Source organism: Peromyscus maniculatus, chromosome 4, assembly GCF_049852395.1.
Source record: "Peromyscus maniculatus bairdii isolate BWxNUB_F1_BW_parent chromosome 4, HU_Pman_BW_mat_3.1, whole genome shotgun sequence".
Taxonomy (NCBI): domain Eukaryota; kingdom Metazoa; phylum Chordata; class Mammalia; order Rodentia; family Cricetidae; genus Peromyscus; species Peromyscus maniculatus.
This window is the reverse complement of record NC_134855.1, coordinates 17,413,768-17,434,908: the sequence shown is the minus strand read 5'-3', so window position 1 is coordinate 17,434,908 and position 21,141 is coordinate 17,413,768.

Sequence of the window (21,141 nt, the reverse complement as noted above, 5' to 3'; positions counted from 1 at the left end):
ACTTGTGTTCTTTGGGTCTTGTGTTCAAAGTACATGGTGTCTTCAGCAATAGGGACTTATATTCAATATCTGAGATACAACCAAGAACAATAGCAATAGCCTGAGTTGTTTTGGGCGTCTCTCAGATTGCCCTGATCAACAAACAACTTCAAAGGGCTTTCTCATTCTTGGTGTTTGGGATTTTGTTATATGATCTATAGCCCTAGGAGTAACATTGTCAGCCCAAGTGAGATAAATTGATTCAAAGTATATATGTAGATTTATATGTATTGTATATAATTTTAGATAAATTATTCATAATATGGCTCCTTATGACTTTTTCAGATGTCTTTAGCATCATTTTACCCTCCTCCTTACCTCTTCTGTATTGACCTCTCTCTTCCTCTCTAATTAAAGCCTGTCTCATTTTTCCCACTTATCCTTTAAACTCATTTTTACCTTGCCATTTTCCTCTCCAGTGGACCCTGTCCCAGGGTCCCTTTTCACATTTCTGATTTCTGTGATTATGTTTGACAGGTTATAAATGCACACCTGAAGAATTGGGTATAGTAACCACAGAAGATAGAGAATGTGGGGCATTTGATTTTCTGGGTCTAGATGACCTCAATCAACATCATCTTTTCCATTTCCATCCATTTACCTAAAAATTTCATAATTTTATTTTTCTTTACAAATTAATAGTATTCCATTGTGTTTTTGTACCATTTTCATTATTCATTTCTCAGTTGAAGGACATTTAGGTTGTTTCCATTTTCTGGCTATTGTAAATAGAATGGCAATTAACATGGGCTATTCAAGTATGTGTGGAGTAGGATGTTGAGTGCTTTGGGCATATGACAAGGTGTGATATATCTGGGACATATAGTAGATTTATTTTTAGGTCGTTGAAAGTTCTCCATACTGATTTCCAAGATTGTACTCGTGTACATTACACCAACAGTTTATTTTGAGTCCCACATTTTTACCAGCATTTGTTGTTGGTTGATTTGTTGATCTTGGCATTCTGACTAGGTAAGATGAAATCTCAAAATTGTTTGGACTTGCATTTACCTAATTTCTATATAAGATGGACATTTTAAATGTATATTTTAATAAAATATTATAACATCATGTCATCACTTCCCTTTCCTTCCTCCAACCAGTCCTATGTTGCCTCCCACTACCTCCAAATTGATGGCTTCATATTTATATATATGTATTTATTTATATATCTATATATATATGTGTGTGGGTGCACATACATATACTGTATGCATTTATCATATGCATAATTATATAGTATATTATATATTCAATATAATTATATGTTGTACAATATGATCATTATATAATATAATATATTGTATTATATATAATGTATATATATATGCATATGCACATACATATATGTACAGATATTTACCCGAGTCCATTTTTGTTGTTTGTGTGTGCTTAATTTCAGGGCTGACCACCTTTATTGGATACTCATTTAGGGGTCTCATCCCTGGGGTAGGTTAGTTCTCCATCTATCAGCAGCCATTAGTTGCTTGTAGTTCTTAGTCCAGACCTGAGAACCCATGAGATTTTACCCCTCCCATGCTAGCATATCTATATTGATATTGTCATTGTTCAAGTCTTATTCAGTCAGCTATTTCTAGGTTACAGTCTCATGGTAGATTTCCTTTTAGTTTGGATCTTACAGTCATCCTGCCCCCTCTTTCTGTGATGTTTGTTGTTTGAGCCTTAGGTACAAGACTCACTCCATAGATGTGTCCATTGGAGCTGGGCTCACACAATATATAGATCTCTGTATTATTTCCAGTTGTGGTTTTTGTCATGTTCTCCACTTTTTCTAAAGAAAAACTTCTTTGATGAGAGGTAAGAAGTTGTGTATATATCAGCTGAGACTGGGCTCCACAAGTATGTCTTTTTACTCGATGTAGTTTTCTATAATGTTGTGCATTTGTTGCAAAGAAAAGTTTCCTTGATAAAGGATAAGAACTACATTTATCTGTGGACAAATATTTAGAACATAGTTAGGGATTATTATGCTGGTTTAATTAAGTGGTAATTTTAGGTTCTTCTCAAAGACTTATCACTTTATTAGCACTGGGTATTTGGCTTGGTTTTTCAGTACTGGGCATGATTTCCCTCTCTTGTTGAGTGGGCCTTAAGAACAAATAGAGTTGAAGGATATCCCAAGGCATGTGTTCCACTGCTGTCCTCTTAAAGTTATTGCATTATCCTGGTTGTTGTTGTGGTTTATAGGCTTCATAGCTGGGTAGGGCTACTGACTGTTTCCCTTTTTTGGAAGTTTACAAGACACCTTCTAGTACCATAAAACCTAGTTTTCAAGGAGTGTCTTATCTTCCATCTCTCAGATGTAGCCAAGGGCAAGAGCTTGTACAACTCTGGCCAACAACCCACCAAATGTGGGTATTTTATGGTTGATACTGGGGGTTTTATTAAGTAGTTTATGGCTGTTGAGGGAAGCATTGAGCTGATGTTTAGATGAGAAAACCTCCATTAAACTATGTGGGCATATTTTTAGATAGTTTATGGCTCTTGAGGGAAGCATTGGGCTGATGGTCAGATGAAAAAACCTCTATTAAACTATGTATGCATATTTATACATCTATGTACATGTACCATAGGTGTTTTTAGCTAGTTAATATTATAGTTAATATTATGATTCTTTATGACCTTTTCAGGCATCTTTACTGCTTTTTTACCCTTTCCCTCCTTCTATATTTATTTCTTTCCCCTCCTTAGTTAGACTCCCCATGTTGTCAGGTGGTAGGAGGGGTGCTTTTGGACAAGATGTACCTTTTGATGGAAGCCTAGAAGTTGGGAATGGTGGGATCATTGACTAAGTTGGAACATTGGATGTGGACCTGAGCATGATCTGGGGATTATATTGATTGTGGTTCGAGGCTAAGAGGATCTAGTAAAATCATGAGACTAGACACTGGCATAAGATTTGGAGGACCTACCTAGATGGAGAGATCAAAAGTGGTGAGCAAGGGATAATGTCAGATATTAGGAGGGGTTCTGTGCTTGAGAGAAGTATGTGCCACCTTGCCAAAGTCTGGGGGTTTGGGGTGGTGGTAGTATGGACTAGGCTGGAGTGCTTGATGTAGGACCCAGGCTAGATCTGGAGACTGGGAATGGTGCACAGAGAGGAGTACCAGGAGGACTCACTTGGCTAGATTCTTGAGTGGGATATTCATGTAATGAATAATTTAAAAGTTTAGATATCTCTCTTGCCTTTCTTGGCCTTGTTATACTTGCAGAATGCTGAACTGATATTTGTAGCATTTATTTCAATTAGCCTTTGTCTAATAGTTCTTTCTGTTTAGGTAGAAAATGTAGATTTTGGAGGAAAATGGAATACAGATGAAATGCCATTCTCTTTGGAACTTGTAAAAAAAATAGGTGGTATTAATACATTTAATGCTATAATTTATCCACTTTGCTGTCAGGATCATTCTCTTTCAGAGAATTTTATGCCACATGTTTGACCATACTCACCCCATCCCTCCCAGCTCTGCCAAGACCTACTACCTTCCTCACCTGCACAACTATATGTATATATAGCCTCCAATAAAGGCCAATTTGTACTGTTTAAATATTCTTGGATGTGTGGCCTTCCACTGGAGCATAGACTAATCTTGGGCTATAATCTTAGAGAAAAACATGCTTTACTCTCCCAGCAGCTAACAATTGCCAATAGCTCATTGGCTAGCTGTTAGACTTCCTGCACAACTCTCATACTGGGATATGGTCTGGCGTGGATTTGCACAGGTGTGTATCACAACCACTGTGAGAAAAGGAACTCATACCATAGTCAAAGTACGACAGAAGGAGGAAAGGATATTGAAAGCTGAAAGAAAGATCAAGTCACATATAAAACCAAGCCTACCAGAATAATAGCCAACTTTTCAATGGAGACTATGAAAGCTGGAGGAATTGGACTTAAGTCCTACAATTTATGGAAATACACAGATGCCAAACGTTTACAGTTATACCCAGAATAACTATAAGTTGTAGTCACAGAACAAAGAAAAACTCTCCATGATTAGAAGCAGACTTGAGAAGCTTGTGACCACTAAGCAGCTTTTACAGAGGACAGTGTAAGGAATACTTACTTAAATTTGAAGAGAACAAACATGCCCATGAAGTTAGAAGGAAGAAGTAAATAATTCCAGAATATTAAATCAAAAGAGGTCTAACAAAGCACCACAAAAGCATCAAAAGGACAGGAAATGATGAACATTTTTTTCAAAAATAACTTAATGGTCCCATTTCCCCAATGAAGACATGCAGACAAACAGGTTGGACCAGAAAACAATCTTTTTGCTGCCTCCAAGAAACACACCTCACAACCGTCAGGATATTTTTCTATACAAGAGTTAAGTTTGTCTGGAAATTCAGACATCTCTCGTAAATCTGGTGTGAGTCTAATGATTTGCATGCCTTGTATGTTCACAGTTTGGCTGCCATTGTGCTTCCCATTCCTCGCTCTATATTATTTATTCTTTGATGATTTTGTGTGTGTATAGGATGAATTTTGATCATATAGAGCCCCATTGCTCTCTTTTATCCCCTTCTCCTCCCATTGAAACTGTTCTTCCCAGCAAGGTCCTCTTTGACTTTCGTGTCTTTGTGTGTGCATGTGAGCACTAATCATAATTAAGGTTGGCTGCATGAACAGGAATGAGTTATTTATTAGAACATGGTCAACCAAACATTCACAGCTATAAAACTGGTAGAAATGACTCCTTCTCTCTAGCAGCAATTAAATTGACCTTTACTGAAGTATAAGGCTTTCTTTCCAGATACTTCCTTTATCAATAATGGAAGGCTGAAGAGCTCAGTCTTAGTCAGGTCTTGTGCAAGTAACTAAAGCTGCTACGATTTTGTGAAAATGACCACCATGTTTTGTCCAGAAGACAGCCTTTTGTATTTCTTTCTATCTTTTAGTTCTTACATTCTGTCTATGCAGTTTTCTGTGATGTATTATGAGTCTTGTAAATATCTATGTTTATGTCCATAGATTAGTGTTTTTCTCTGCTTTATTCTGAAAAGTTTCTTTTCACAGAGACTCATAGTTAATTCAGAGGCTCATACCGTGTCAATATGTTAAGAATAAGTGATTGTTTAGTGTCCATTCCTATACAGGAGAGTCACTTATTCTCAATATTTGACCAAAATAGTATTTGAAAGGCAGTTTGGCAACTCACCCATTTGAAAAATAAATGACAGTTCCCTTCTACATCCATTTGAAAAATTACAGTTCCTTTCTCTGGTCTATGACTTCCCTAGCCATGGGGTTTTATTTATTTATTTATTTATTTATTTATTTATTTATTTATTTATTTATTTATGGATTACCAGAATTAGCATTTCAAGACACAAATTACCTTTTGTTTAATGGGCTTCAAATCCAAACAGATAGCAACTTCCAGTACTGTGAAAGCTACCTAGCAGGAAAAATGTCCTAGCTCAATTCTATCTTGATATTTTTTCTATGTCTTACAAACAAAGAATGTGATATCTTTAGCAATAACAGCATATTATTCAATCAACTCTAATTAATGAGCAACCAAAAGTAGTGACAGAAGCCTGTATTATTTGGGGGGCCTCCTTGATCAACAACTTTGAGAGATATTTTTCACATCTGATCTGGAGTTTTTGTGAATAACCTATGCCTTTGGTAGCAGAATTCTCCTCCCATGCAGAGTAGAGTTCCATAATGCTTTAAATAGAGCTTTAGTTTTGGTTAACCCTCCTCCTTTCCTTTATTCCCAGCACAGATTAAGCTTTTATGTACTGAATACTCCATCTCACCTCCTCCTGCCCCTTACAACTCTACTTTCTTCTCTGCTTAAATCTTTTCACCCACAGTAACAAAGTAGTTTTAATTTTCATTTACCTGGTAGATAATGATGTTGGATACTTTTTAAAAAATATTATACATTTTGTATTCCTTGTTTCAAGAATTGAGAATTCTCTGTTCAGTTCCACAGACTATTTTCAAATTGGTTTTACTGGTGGGTTTATTATCTTTAGTTTTTCAGTTCCTTGTGTATTCCGCATTTTAACATTTTATTAGATATTTAGCTGGCAAAGAGTTTTCTCCTAATCTGTAGGCTACTTCTGCATTTGAAGGACATTTTCCTTTGGCGCACAGGAGCTGTTTAATTTCATAAATCCTTATTTGTTTGTTTTTGGTCTTGTTATTGGAGTCCTATTCAGAGAGTCCTTATTCATGCCTATGTATTGTTTTCTTCTACCAGTTTCAGAGTTTCAGATTTTAGGCTAAGGTTCTTGATCTCATTGAGTTGAAGGTTTTTTTGTTTTGTTTTGTTTTGTTTTGTTTTGTTTTGTTTTGTTTTGTTTTGAGGGAGAGCTAGTTTCATTCTTATACAGGTAAGGATCAAGCTACTTAACACTATTTTTGTTGGAAATTCCATATTTTCCCCAATGTGTCCTTTTGATATATTTGTCAAAAATTCAGGTGGTTGGAATTACATAGGCTTATTTCTGATTTCTATGTTCTACTACACTGATTAATTGGTATAGCCTGTTTGTTTGTTTGTTTGTTTTATTATGATTCTTGTACTGGCTAGTTTTATGTCAACTTGACACAAGCCAGAGTCATGGAGAGAGAAAGCCTCAATTGAGAAGATGTCTGCATAAGAGCAGGCTGTAGGCAAGCCTGTAGAGAATTTTCTTAAGTAACATTGATGGAGGGGGGGGGGCAGCCCATTTTGGGTGGGGCCACCCCTGGACTAGCAGTCCCAGATTTTGTAAAAAAAAGGGAGCTGAGCAAAGTACTAGGAGCAAGCCAGTAAACAGCACTCCTCCATGACCTCTGCCTCAGCTCCTGCATCCAGGTTCCTGCCTCCAGGTTCCTGCCTGTCTTGAGTTCTTTCCTTGGCTTCTCTCACTGGACTGTGGTATATAAACCAAACACACCCTTTCCTCCTCAAATTGCTTTAGTCATAATATTTCATCATAGCAATAGAAAACCTAATTAAGACAGTTCTTCATTATGATCTTCAGTCCAAAGTATTCTTTTAAGAATCCTCTGTAACACTAGCTTGGTAGTTATAAATTCCTTTTTCATGTTTTTATCATGAATTTTTTTTCTTTTTTTTTCTATTAGTTTTGCTAGTTTGAATTGAAAGCTATGATATTTCAGTACTTGAAGTATATTTTTCAAAGCTCTCTGGCTTTAAAAATTCTCAATGAAATACCAGCTGTTATTTTGATGAGCCTGTCATTATATGTAACTTGAGATATTTTTCTCCTACAGTGTTCAATATGCTTTATTTGTTCCCTATATTTAGCTTTTAAACTATGGCACACCACAAAAGTTCCTTTTTTTTGTTTTATCTATTAGTGTATTTTGTGGACTTTTTGTTCTTGGATGAATGTCACTCTCCCCAGATTTGAGCAATTTTCTCCTATGACTTTATTTTCTATGTCTTTCAAATGGAATTCTTCTTCTTTGCTTATAATTTATAGTTTTTTGTGTGATATCCCAAGGATATTACATATTCCATTTTTGTAGTTTTTTGGAGTTTATTATTGATCTTGACTGAAGGATCAAATCCCTCTACTTTGGCTTTAAGTTATAATATTCTGTCCTCCAAAAGGTCTATTCTATGTGTGAGACTTTACACTGAGCTTTAATTTTAGTTACTGATTTTTCATTTACAGCATTGTTTCAGTTTGTTTTTTTTTCAGTGTTTCTATCCCTTTATTAAATTATATCTTCATTTCTTGAACTGACTTCCTTAATTCATTCAACTGTTTGTGTTTCCATGGAATTCTTTCAGGAGGGTTTTTTTTTTTCATACCACAAGGACACATGCTCAACTATGTTCATAGCAGCATTATTTGTAATAGCCAGAATGTGGAAACAACCTAGATACTCCTCAACTGAAGAATGGATGAAGAAAATGTGGAACATATACACAATGGAGTACTACTCAGAAGAAAAAAATGACATCATGAAATTTGCAGGCACATGGATAGAACTAGAAAATATCATCCTGAGTGAGGTAACCTAGACTCAGAAAGACAAACATGGTATGTACTCACTTATAAGTTGATACTGGATGTAAATCAAAGCATAACCAGAGTACAACTAATAGCTCCAGAGAAGCTAGGCAACAGGAGGACCCTAAGAGGGACACATGTATCACCCTGGGACAGGGAAATAGATGAGATCTTCTGAGTAAAATGGGGGTGAGGCGGACAATGGGAGGGGATGGGGGATGGGAGCATGGGGGAATGAGATAGTCAAGCCAGAACAGGGGCAGAGTGGGAGAGCAGTGAGGGAGATATCTTGATAGAAAGAGACATCATGGGGATAGGGAGAAACCTGGTGCAAGGGAAGTTCCCAGGAATCCACAGGGATGACCCCAGCTTAGACTACTAGCAGTGGTGGAGGGGGTGCCTGAGCTGGCCTACCCCAGTGATCAGATTGGTGAATGCCCTACATCATAGAGCCTTCACCCAGTAACTGATAGAAACAGATGCAGAGAGCCATGGCCAACCACCAAGTCAAGCTCCAGAAGTCCAGTTGAAGAGAGGGAAGAAGGATTTTATGAGCAATGAGCATCAAGACCATGAAGGGGAAACTTACAGATACAACTGAACCAAGCCAGTAGGAACTTATGAACTTTGATCTGACAGCTGTGGAATCTGCATGAGACTGGACTGGGCCCTCTGCATGGGTGAGACAGTTGTGTAGCTTGGTCTGTTTGAGGGGCCCCTGACAGTGGGAGTATGTAGCACAGATCTTAAAGGGTCTTATTAATAAAAACAAACCTGGAGCCAGACACTGAGGTCAACACTGGAAGATCAGAGAAGCATAACAAGCCACAGCTTCCTCACCTCGCCAATTCCTCAGCTGATCCTATTTCCTCAAACTGGAAACCTCTGTGTCCTCATCTGAATGAATCTCAGCTGAACTGTTGCTCAAAAGTCTAAAAGCTTAACCGACCCTAGTTTCTGGTTTTCATGCCTTATATACCTTTCTGCTTTCTGCCATCACTTCCTGGGATTAAAGGCTCTTGTTACCATGCCTGGCTGTTTCCAATGTGGCCTTGAACTCACAGAGATCCAGAGGAATCTCTGCCTCTGGAATGCTAGGATTAAAGGTGTGAGTGCCACCATTTTCTGGCCTCTATGTCTATCTAGTGGCTGTTCTATCCTCTGACCCCAGATAAGTTTAGTATGCACAATATATTGGGGGACACAATATATCACCACAGGAATAGGGTCTCTATCCCTGATTCATGAACTGGCTTTTTGGAGCCCATTGCCTGTGATGGGACACCTTGCACAGCCTTGGTGCAGGGGGAGTGGCTTGGACCTGCCTCAGCTGAATGTGCTGGGCTTTGCTGACTCTCCATGGGAGGACATACCTTTTCAGAGGAGGGGATGGGGGATGGACTGGAGGGGGGAGATCTGTGGTTGGTATGTGGAATGAATAAAAAATTTCTTAATTAAAAAAAAAACAAAAACAGCATCAAAAAAGTAGGAAGCAATAAATAGCTATCCTACAATGAGAGATGGAATTCAGAGAATAGACTTTAGAAGTCAAACAATTCTCATAGCTTCCTTGGTCTATACTTATTACCAGTTGTAAAGGAGATTGAGTGACAGAAAATTCTTCGTGTTCATTCCCAGCTCATTAACTTTACAATGTATCCAGAACATGACCAAATATGGAGTCATTCAATCTCAGTAAACCCTTTCTTGTCACCAAAATGTTCCAAATAAAAACATCTTGGTAGGAACCATTAACCATACATACTAAAGCTGAGAATAACTTGCCCCCAAGCAACAGACAAGGCTATTAAAGTCAGTACTGTAGAGTTGACTCTGCTTTTGCTCTTACTTTGATGCCTACTAGCTATCAAATAGTTCTACCTGTATTGATGCTTCAGGAAAATATCTTTTATTTGTTGGCAGTTCAGATATCAGGTGTGTGTCTTACCATATTTTAGCTAAAACTTAGATATAGAACTCAAGATAAAAATCATTGGAATAGCTAAGAATCATAACTTGACTAAATTAACGAGAAAAAAGATTCATTCATGGTATAGACACATTTTCGTTTCTGACGTGAAAGTAAATGCTGTCTTGGTCTACCGGGTGGACCAACTGCAGTGCAGCCGCAGCCCTTTGCATCCCTTGAAGATGATGGCGAAGTGGAGCTGATTCATGGATCTCTCCACTCTTTGGGGACATCCAAGATTGTAGTCTGATCCTGGTTTGTTATTTTAATTTTTTTTTTCTCTTGGCTACAGTCATGGGACAAAGGGGCGGATACATTCACAGATAGGGCTGGGCACTGGTAAACCTGGCCTCATAACAGCGTAAACCTGGCCACGTAACAGAGTTGTGGAAACTTCTGCCCGTGAACGGGCAAATAAGAGTTGCTTTATCTCCAAACTTTCTACTAAAATTCTAACTAAACCCTTGTCCTTCCCCACTTCTGCGTCTCCATGTGCAACCTTTTCCATCTGACTTCGGGCGGCAGTGGGCGGGCTTAAGTGGGTGGGCTTGGGTGGTTTCTACAACTTGCCCTAACTCACCTTAACTCCACCCACTCATTCTCAAACTGCCTTGAGAAACACAGACGGGTCTGGAAGCGGGTAAGATCCATACAAATAAGTTTACAATAGTCAGGATGGCTCTTAAGCAAAAAAAAAAAAAAAAAAAAAAAAAAAATCTGTCTCTTGTTCCCCAGACCTCCCTGACTAAAACTTAAGCATCTGGAGAGCAAGGTTCCTGACCCCACAGGCAAAAGGGTCATCTGTGGCATTTAAGGTGTGCCAGGGAAGAAATAAAAGCCCGAAAACAAAATTGCCAAGTGCTGGCACTCGCTGACTCCCAAAAGCTGTTGGGTCCCTGTTTTAAGTGAGGAAAAGGCCACAGGCTATCGAATGCCCTACCAGGCCATCAACAGCCTTGTTAAAAGTGCTGCCTAGAAAGACAGAGTCAGCTGGCTGCCCCTAGGCACCAAGATGCATGGGTACATCAAGCTAAGACCTCCAGCAGACCAAGGCTTGGCTACAGACATGGCAGGGAACCCAGAACGCAGCAGGGAAGCAATCTGTTTCTTTCCTTCTGGACACCAGAGCCACTGACTCAGTCCTGGGAGTTTTGGGATGCCACCTCTCCTTTATTGTCAGGTACAGAGGACAGCCTTACCACCTCACCTGATTTAATTGCACTTTCAGAGTTACTTAATAAAAAAGATTTCCACCTAAAATAAGAGCTCATTGCTTCACTCCAGATCCACTGCCTGTGTTTCTCACATGCATACAGACAGGGGCCTGATCTTTGCCTTGTCCCTAATTCCAAAAAAATAAATTCTCATGTACCACAAGCTTTTCTCTTCCCAGTTCCCTGTTCTAACTCACTGTTCAGCTAATGGTACAGGACCATCACAGAACTGGAGTCCAGAGATCATCAAATAAGAAGCTGTAACAGCTAAAAGGTATTTACACTCCCAGACCCAAAAGCGTCTGGGCACTACAAAAAGACTTTAATGTAAACATCTATTACTATGAGATGCTTTTAACAATTGATCACCTGTCTCCTGGATGTTGAATTAGTAAAGGAAACCAGTGCTTTAAAATAACCTGTCTCTGATAAAGCTTAACATGTTTCAAAATCCATAGGGATAGGCCGGATCTACCTCAGATAAATGGCAACATAAAATAATAATGATTCTTTTATCTCTCTAAGTTTTTCTCTGTGTCACCAGCATCTTGTGAAACAAAAAGTTCCCAGCCACAGCCAAGAGGGATACATGTCTCCAGAGCAAACGGATGACAGACAGCATCCCACAACACCTATCTACCTCGGAAGACTCCCCTTCTCTATTCCCCCAGAGCCAACCGATGTCCAAGAGTCAGCTGGAAGCAGTTTTTGAGAGGAACGAAGCCCCTAGTCCCATCTACCTGCTTTTTTAAAATAAGGGAAAGTCTGGGATGTAAGGATTTGATGCTTAATGACGTCATCAGCCTTTGCCAGCTTCCCAGCCTAAAAAGAGGGTGGGCCCTCTGTGGGCTCTCTCTGTCCCCTCTCCTTTCCGCTCCTTCCCCCGTAGGCCCCCCTCTCTCCCTCACCCATTTCTCTCTCTCTGTCTCTCTCTTCCTCTCTCTGTCTCTGTCTCTCTCTGTCTCTCTGTCTCTGTCTCTCTGTCTCTGTCTCTGTCTCTGTCTCTCTCTCTCTCTCTCTCTGTTTCTCGCCCCCCCCCAATAAAGATCTAAAAAGGTAACCATGGCTATGATTCTTTTAATCAGCACGCTGCTCTGCCAGCATGTGGCAACCAGCCATGAAGGGCAGCGCCTCAGCTTAACCAACACAGTCCAAATGTGTGAATCCACACTCTTCAATTTATCAACATTATTGTTGGGTTTGGGGTCATGCAATAATGGGGAGCAGACAACCAGAGTCTATTAAACCAGAAGGAAACTTTATTCCAGAAAAAAACCAAAGGGGGGCGGGGAATCACTGTAGGGTACAAAAGCTTATCAGCTAGCTGAGACCACAGCAGGTGTTCCGGATTCTGAGGCTGTGACAATAGAGGCAGGTTTTGGCCCCCTTTTTATAGCATGGAGGAAAGCATCAGGCATGGGGTGCATGCTAGAAGTCCTGTAGAAACAGCTATTAAAAGTTAACTTTGGTCCAGGCAGTTGCTGGCTATAAGGGGCAAGGGGGTTAAAAGTTAACGCTGGCTGTTGACAGAGGAGCTGGCTGTAAGCAGAGAGCCGCTGTTAAAAAGTTAGCCTTAAAAAAAAAAAAAAAAAAAAAAAAAACGCCGGGCGGGGGTGGCTCATGCCTTTAATTCCAGCACTAGGGAGGCAGAGGCAGGCAGAGGCAGGCGGATCTTTGTGAGTTCGAGGCCAGCCTGGGCTACCAAGTGAGTTCCAGGAAAGGCGCAAAGCTACACAGAGAAACCCTGTCTCGAAAAACCAAAAAAAAAAAAAAAAAAAGTTAGCCTTTAGAGCTGTTAACTGTCAGCTCTTATTTTTCAGGTTTATAATTTTATATTTCTCTATTCCTGGACCCTTCAATTATAACCTAGGCAAACTCTATAATCTCACCTTGAATCTTTTTATTCAGATATCAAACAGAAATGATTATACTTTTTACTTTACAAGTATTTGCTGAGGATTAAATCATATAATACAAACTCATTACTGAGTATAGTTCCTGGTGCATAGTAAGTGCTTAATATTGACTAGCAGAAAACATTGATAAATACAAAAGGTCCCAACAGTGAATTTCACACAGTAGAGAGGAAGAGGAAATAGTTCTATTTAGCAACAAGTGGGTGGAAATGAAAGCCCATTGGAAGCCTACCCTGAATCTGGAGACAATACACACGGTATAGTATAGCCTGAGGGAAATCCACTGACTCCTTTCCTAAGTAAAACTCTTAAATTTTAAACTCTGATTTTGAGAATTCTGTTCCACTTGTAAGTAGACAAATCCTTAACCGCTTTGTTTCCTCATCCATCAAACAGACACCACAATTCTCTGTGACGTGAAATGATCTGTCCTAGAGCATTCTGCAATGCGGTAAATAAAGAAAATTCAAGTTAAACCAGCTATGAAGGTTAGCATATGAATTGGCTGATGGAACTGGTGCACTGTTATGGATTTTATAGAACTGTAGGATAAGCTGAAGGACTCTGGTTCTTAGAGACTTGGGCTAAGTATTCCAATCTCCTGAATACCCGTTTTCTCCTTATATTACTTTGAGCTTAACTCTTTGGCATACTTGTTCTAAGAACAAAGCACACGATGGAGCAGAGTCAACAGCTCTTTGTGGAGACAGACTTTGCTCTCTTTTGCCTATGATATTGCCTCTTATGCAGTGAGGTCTTTTACAAAGAGTAGCTTCCCCCTAAGCCGGCAGACACATTCATGAGGAGCTGTAGCTCATATGTCCTAGCACTCTTATAAAGCAAAACAAAATCTTTCCTTTTAGCACAAGTAGATGATTCTCAAAAAGAGCTCTGTTGGTCTGAATGGGCTAGTGTGTTTATTTATGAACCACTATTAACTAGACAATAGACCATTCTACTGAGTGAGCCTGGGTCATGTGTTCCTAGTATGTAAAGTGACCCATTACTAGAAGGCCCTTTAATCATGATAAGCAAAATGGAGTTCTGTTGCTTAAAGAAAAGATTTTGAAAGACAAGTTAGTGCTGCTGTAGTATATCTTAAGTCAAATTCTGTTATTTCCTTATGCATGAGATTCACCCCCAGTGTGTAGTGCAGTGGCTGTAGTTACAATTCTGTGTGAAACACATTATAAATAGATTTCCCCACTAGGAGAATAGACTTGCTAAATTAACTATTTCATCACAACTGTACTTTTTCTTCACCATTAAGATTTACAGTACTCTGGTCCTGAGGATGGAAGTGTGGGAGAGCATGAAAGCAGGAGAACTGGCCACATCCCTCACTTGTTGCTGAAAAAGGTGAATGGGGGGAGGGGGCAGTGCTAGAGAGCTCACCCTGGTCGTGAGGACAGGGGAGAACTTGCGAGTAGACCAACTCTGCAGCTGCCCAGGCCCAGAACCAGGGTTATGATTTGCCCTGGTCCAACATCCACCCATCTACTGGAGCACGTGAAGGAACCTGCCCCACAAACCCAAAGCTGCAGGATCTCCACAACACAGGGCAACAACAGGATATCCAAGAGGAGTCCTGGTGAAGGTCCAGTATCGATAGTGTAATAGAAACCAGAGAGGTCTTGAACCAGACTAATGACTCTTTGCAGTGAACACTTGTAGGTAAAGATACACTGGAAAAGGGGTTTACTGTGTGACTTGCTGTTTCACACTGAAGATTCCCCCCACCTTTTTTTTCTTCCTTTTTTCTCTTAAATTTTTTGTTTTATTTGGGGGATGCAGGGATGGAGGGTGGATGTGAAGGCATGGAAAAATGAATGGGATCAAGATACATGATATAAAAGACATACAGAATAAATAAAAAGAAAGATAAAAAGATTCACAGCAATCTAATACCACAGTAAATAAGATGTCATGCTTCCACATACTACCTCCTTATGGACATGCTATAAACATCCCAAAAAGAAATATTAACAAAAAAATCTCAGTTTCTAAAAAGAAACAGGTAACTGTGTAATTTTTTGTCAGAATCAATTTACTGGATAGAAAAATCAACATATGGAAATAGTTTCCAAAGGTATCTCTTAGATTGTGTTCCAGAGTCACTTTCAAAACTAATTCTTATTTTTTTCAACAAATTAATGTATGGATTCTGCTGAAATCCCCACTTGAACATACTTGACTTTTTTTAAAATGAAGATAGCTGTAGAAAATTAGATACACCCTTAGTATTCCATATTTTTAAAGAACTATTAAAAATAAAAAAATTAAATGTTCCCCTTCTATTTCCATAGTACAAAGATAATAACAAGATATAGTATCTGAGTTATGTAAATTTTTATTTGCGTGTGTATGGTGGGGAGGGTGGTATGTATTGGTGTGCATGCCCTTACATGCACATGTAGAGGCCAGATGTAAATACTCAGTGTTGTGCTGGTTAGTTCTTTTTATCAACTTGATACAAACTTGGGTCATCTTGGAAGAAGAATCCTCAACTGAGAAAATGCCTCCATCAGACTGGCTTGTAAGAAAGTCTGTGGGGGCATTTTATTGATTTATAATTGATAAGAGAGGTCCCAAAACACTGGAGTTGGTAAAAACCACTATGCAAGGGGACACAGGAGCTATTACAAAGGTAGCTGAACATAAGCCTTGAGAGGAAGCCTATAAGGTTTCTTCCAAAGATTTGGCCTCTTCTACTACCTGAGATCCTGCTTTGACTTCCCACAGTGGTGTAATGTAACTGGGACAGAGAAGCCAAATAAACCCTTTGCTCCCTAACTTGCTTTTGGTACTGCTCTTTGTCACAGCAATAGAAAGCAAACTATAATAGGTGTCTTCCATTATTCACCATCTTATTTTTTTGAGATACGGTCTCTCACGGAATCTGGAGCTTGTGGTTGAGGCTAGATTGACTGGTCATCAAGTCTGAGGAAGACTCTTGTATCTTTCTCCCAGCTCTGCAGTTAACAAATTCATGCTACTGCATCCAGATTTTATGTGAGTGTTGGGAATCTGAACTTGGGTGTCTTCTTGCTTGTTCAACAAACATTAAACACTGAGCTGTCTCCCCAGACCACTACTTGAGATTTTCGGAGTGAATATCCTTTTAAGCCTGAGAAATTGTAGGAATGTTAGTGCAAAACAAACTAATTCTGGGTTTATTAATTTGACGAAATGATTTTGTTTTGTTGCAATAATTACAGTAGCTGAATTTTCAGGGGTTTTTTTTTTTTTGGTTTTTCGAGACAGGGTTTCTCTGTGTATGAATTTTCAGTTTTTTATCTGCACTTGGAAACTTTCACATTGTGTAGAACTGTTCTGTATATAGAACACCATAGTAACTGTCTCATCAGACAAATCTAGTAACAAATTGCCAGTCATGGTATGGTGCCTCTAGACCACAAGAATTTGTGTGGGTATGTCATTTTAAATTAATGTGATATGTTCACATATTAATATCCTTGGTAGCTATTCCTAAGATGAGAAAAGAAGAAAAAAATATTGCTTGAGGACTAAATTTGTACTCCAATAAACTATTTTCTATTGCCTGATTATATCCCCCAAAGTTCATGTACTGGAAACTTAATTTACAATGGAGCAGAATCATTAAGAGGTGAGACTTTTAAAAGGTGATTAGGTTATGAGAGCTGTGTCCTCATGAAAGCACTAATGGTGTAATGGATGGGTATGGGTTTGTCACTTATGAAGTAGAAATGTTATGAAAGTAGCCTTATTACATATAAGCATGTTTCTTCTTTTCTGTGGCTCTTCACTATGCTGTGTTCCTTTCACATTTTATGATGCAGTAAGAAGGCGTCATCTGATATGTCCTCTTGGCCTTGAACTTCTCCAGTTCCAGAACTATGAGCCAAATAAAATGCAAAAATAAACTGTTTATGAATTACCCAAAGTGTTAACTTTCTTTCACTCAACAAACTGTCTTATGTATTTAATTTATGTTGAGAAAAAAAATTTTGGGCTCATAGTTAAGCCCATGATTGGTTTGCCTACTTATCTTGGGCTTATGATGAGGCAACACATCATGATGGGGAACACATTTTTAGTGAAAAACCATTCTTCTTATGAGTCAAGGATCAAAGAGAAAGAGAAAAGGGACTTCCTTCATTTTTATGTTCCCCAGTGACTTTAAGATCTCCCACTAGTTGCTGCTTCCTATTGATTTCATCACCTCCCAGTGGTATACTCCCAAGAACCAGGACTTTAACATCCAAGGTCTTTGAGGATGTTAAGATCCACATTAGAGCACACAGTCTGGTGTGTTGTTTTAGAAGTACAAAAAGAAGTAAGACATTAATGAAGAAGAGTGTCTTGTTATTTCTCTTCAGCTTCCCATTTCCTATAGGGAAGAACAATTTTTTCCCTATACATCATTGTAGTTGGAAGTTTTCTCTGGGTCCTGCCAAGCCTGTGCAGGCTAGTGGCCGACTTATAAAATAATCACTCAGAAGCTTGTATTAATTAAAACTGCTCAGCCATTAGCTCATGCCTACCACTGACTAGCTCTTGCACTTAAACTCAGCCCATTTCTGTTAATCTATATGTCACCAAGTTTTCTGTGGCTTTACCTGTGTGCCTTTACATGCTGCTCCCTGGACGGCAGGCCTGTGTCTCCTGACTCAGCCTTCCTCTTCGCAGAATTCTTCTTGTCTGTTTATCCTGCCTATACTTCCTGCCTGGTTACTGGCCAATCAGCATTTTATTAAACCAGTGTACAAAGCATTATCCCACAGCACATCATTAAGGTCACACATGTCTCTACAAGAAAAGATTAACAAGAGAAAAACAAAAATATTATTCAATGTGTTTTATCTGATATGTAAGCATTCAGAAATGAAGACCCAAAGAAACAGGATAAGCTGTGTGTTTTTATGCCAAATTTGATTTGGCAGATACTCTATGGGGTGTCATTGGACAAAAATCCTGTATCATTTGCTGGTAGCAAATTGGGGAAAACTCAGCAAAGCGTGTTTATTCATACTTTTACCTGTTTCCCTGAGACTTCAGGGATGAGGGCATTCCTGTTTCTTGATATAGGGTAGATACCTCTGGAATGAAGATTTAATTACCTACTTTGGGGAATGATCAACTAAGTTTTATGCCTTACTTGAGAGAACTTGGGGAAAATTATCTCTTCCAATTTATGCCATTTTCTCAATATATTCTAAACCCATCATATCCAAATGATCAGGTAAATAATAGAGACATTATCATAGTGCTAAGTATGTTTAAATAAGATCTTTACATTTATACTGAGCATCTGTTAAGAGAGGTTCATCAAACTTTTTATTCTTCTGAATTTATAATTTCAACTATAAAAATTTATAAATTCTGTTTTCTACTTCTTTCTAACTTGGGAATGGTTTCATATAAAACTAGTCAATGATGGTGAAAATTTATGTTGTGTGTTCACTATTGCTTATTTGAAATGAATTATCTTGAATGACATTAGATAAATCACAGAATTGAATGCAATGTTAAAAAGAAACAATTAAGTGCCTCATTTTCCTTGTGTTTGATGCTTAGTTCTATTTATAGAATTCTCTTCTAAATTCTGGAAACATAATTATCTTTCAAATCACTGAAGTACAGTCTGGGTGAATTTAACACCTCATAATGCTGGCCAGATAATCATTCATTTTGTTCATAGACCACTAGAGATATTTAATGCTCCTTATCTGTAAATCATCAATATTCAAAACTTTGGTGTGGTAGTTTGAGTAGATATGACCTCCACAGACTCATGTGTTTGAATGCTTGGCCCATAGAGAGTGGTAGGTATGGCCTCTTTGGTGTAAGTGTGTCCTTGTTGGAGGAAGTGTGTTACTGTGGAGGCGGACTTTGAGGGCCCATATATACTCAAGTCACACCCAGTGCAATAGTTCATTTCCTGTTGCCTGAAGATCAAGATGTAGAACTCTCAGCTTCTTCTCCAGAACAAAGTCTTCCTGAATGCTGCCATACTTCTCACCATGATGATAATGGAGTAAACCTCTGAAACTGCAAGCCTGACCCAGTTAAATGTTTTCCTCTGTAAGAGTTGTCATGGTCATAGTGTCTCTTCACAGCAGTAGAAACTCTAAGACAGAAGTTGGTATCAGGGACTAGGGCATTATTGTGATAGCCCTGAGCATGTTTTGGTGACTTTGGGTTAGGAAAGTAGTGGAATGCTTTAAGTGCTGCTCAATGGGCCATACAACTAGGAGTATGTGTTTCACTGGACTAAAACCAGGTTCTAGAAAATGTTCATACCTTTTGACTCAAAGCCATAGCTTTTGCTATGATACCAAGATGTAAATCTGTTCTAGCTGTTTTACAGACTGCATAGATCCACCCCCTGCCAGACTTATCCCAAGGCTAAAACCTCAGGGACCCTCCAGATATACCACTAGCCACTGCACCATCCAAGGACACGAACCAGGAGAATACTGGAAGGTTGACTTCACCTACATCCTCACTCATGAAGAGTTCCGTTATCTCTTAACTCTTTTTATGCCTTTACAGAGGGATGCAATCCCAACCTCCAACGAAACAGCAGATGTGATGGCTCTTGTACTCCTGAAACACATCGTTCCTCGATTTGGCATGCCATTTCCTCAAGCTCCTGGAACATCACTGCTGGTACCCCCACTTTAGACTCAAGGGCATATCTGCTCTTTTGTCTGGCTCATTCACCCTTGCCTCTTCTGTACAACCAGGTACTTCTCCATCCTATTCTTTCTAGCAGTTATCACTCTTCCCATGGTTAGCCCCACTCATGAGACCAATGATAGCAATCTATTTTTTTTCCACAAGCAACCTGCCTTTTCAGCTCCCTCACGGAACAGATGCCTGAGGTCTCCACATGACAGCTAACAGAATGCTTCTTCACTCACATCTTCCACTGTACATGACCCCAACTCCCAACTTCCTCCTCCCCACTTTGTCCCAAAATCAGCAGGAAGCAGTCTCAATAATTTGGTGCCCTCAACCCCTCCACATTATCCATAACTCACCTTTTTATAATAATCAAAAAGGGAGGAATATTGACATTCATACCTGCCCCTGGCCCACCCAGCACCCTGACAATGTCATCTTACATAAAGTCCTCCTTAAGAGAAAACCTCTCCCCGTTCCTTCCTCTCTCGTCATGAGGTAGCACACACCTCCTCCCTTCCTTTTCTTTCCTTTCCTCTTTCTCTTTTTCTTTTTCTGCTCTCCTCAGACCCTGTCCATTTTCTCTTTCTTCCCCCTTTAATAAAACTTTCCTCGTGGGTGCTGTGTCTACATGGTGTGAACGACTTTGCACTGTGCCTCCTTGGCCACAGCTGGCTGTGTCTGCATGGTGTGTCTCCCTCACCTGCCATGGGATACCGTGGCTCCACCCACCAATGCCTCTCTCCCACCATTTTATAAAACTTTCAACATAGAATGGCACAGAATATATATTCCCATTTCAAAAATAGGGAGTAGATACATAGTCATGTTTGGCTGCCAGCTTTGGATGGACTGGTGTCCCCTTCAACCATATTGGTTGCAATATGCAGTATTTGTCTCTCCATGTCTGGGTAATGTAGTCAGAAGTTTTCCTGTGTCCCGCCTGGTCCTGAGGTCAGGACAAATCTCTCCCACCTGCGTCCTGCAGCTGCTTATAAAATAATCACTCAGAGGCTTAATATTATTTACAAACGTATGGCCATGGCCTATGGCTCAAGCTTCTTGCTAGCTAGCTCTTATAACTAAACTCAGCCTATTTCTATCAATCTATATGTTGCTACGTGTTCTGTGGCTTTACCTGTTTGCCATTACATGCTGCTCCCTGGACAGTGGGATGGCGTCTCCTCTACCTCTGCCTTTCTTCTTCTTCCTGTCTCTCTCCTGGATTTCCCATCTGCCTCTAAGCTGCCTTGCCATAAGCCAAACAGATTTATTTATCAACCAATCAGAGCAACACATATTCACAGCATGCAGAAAGACATCC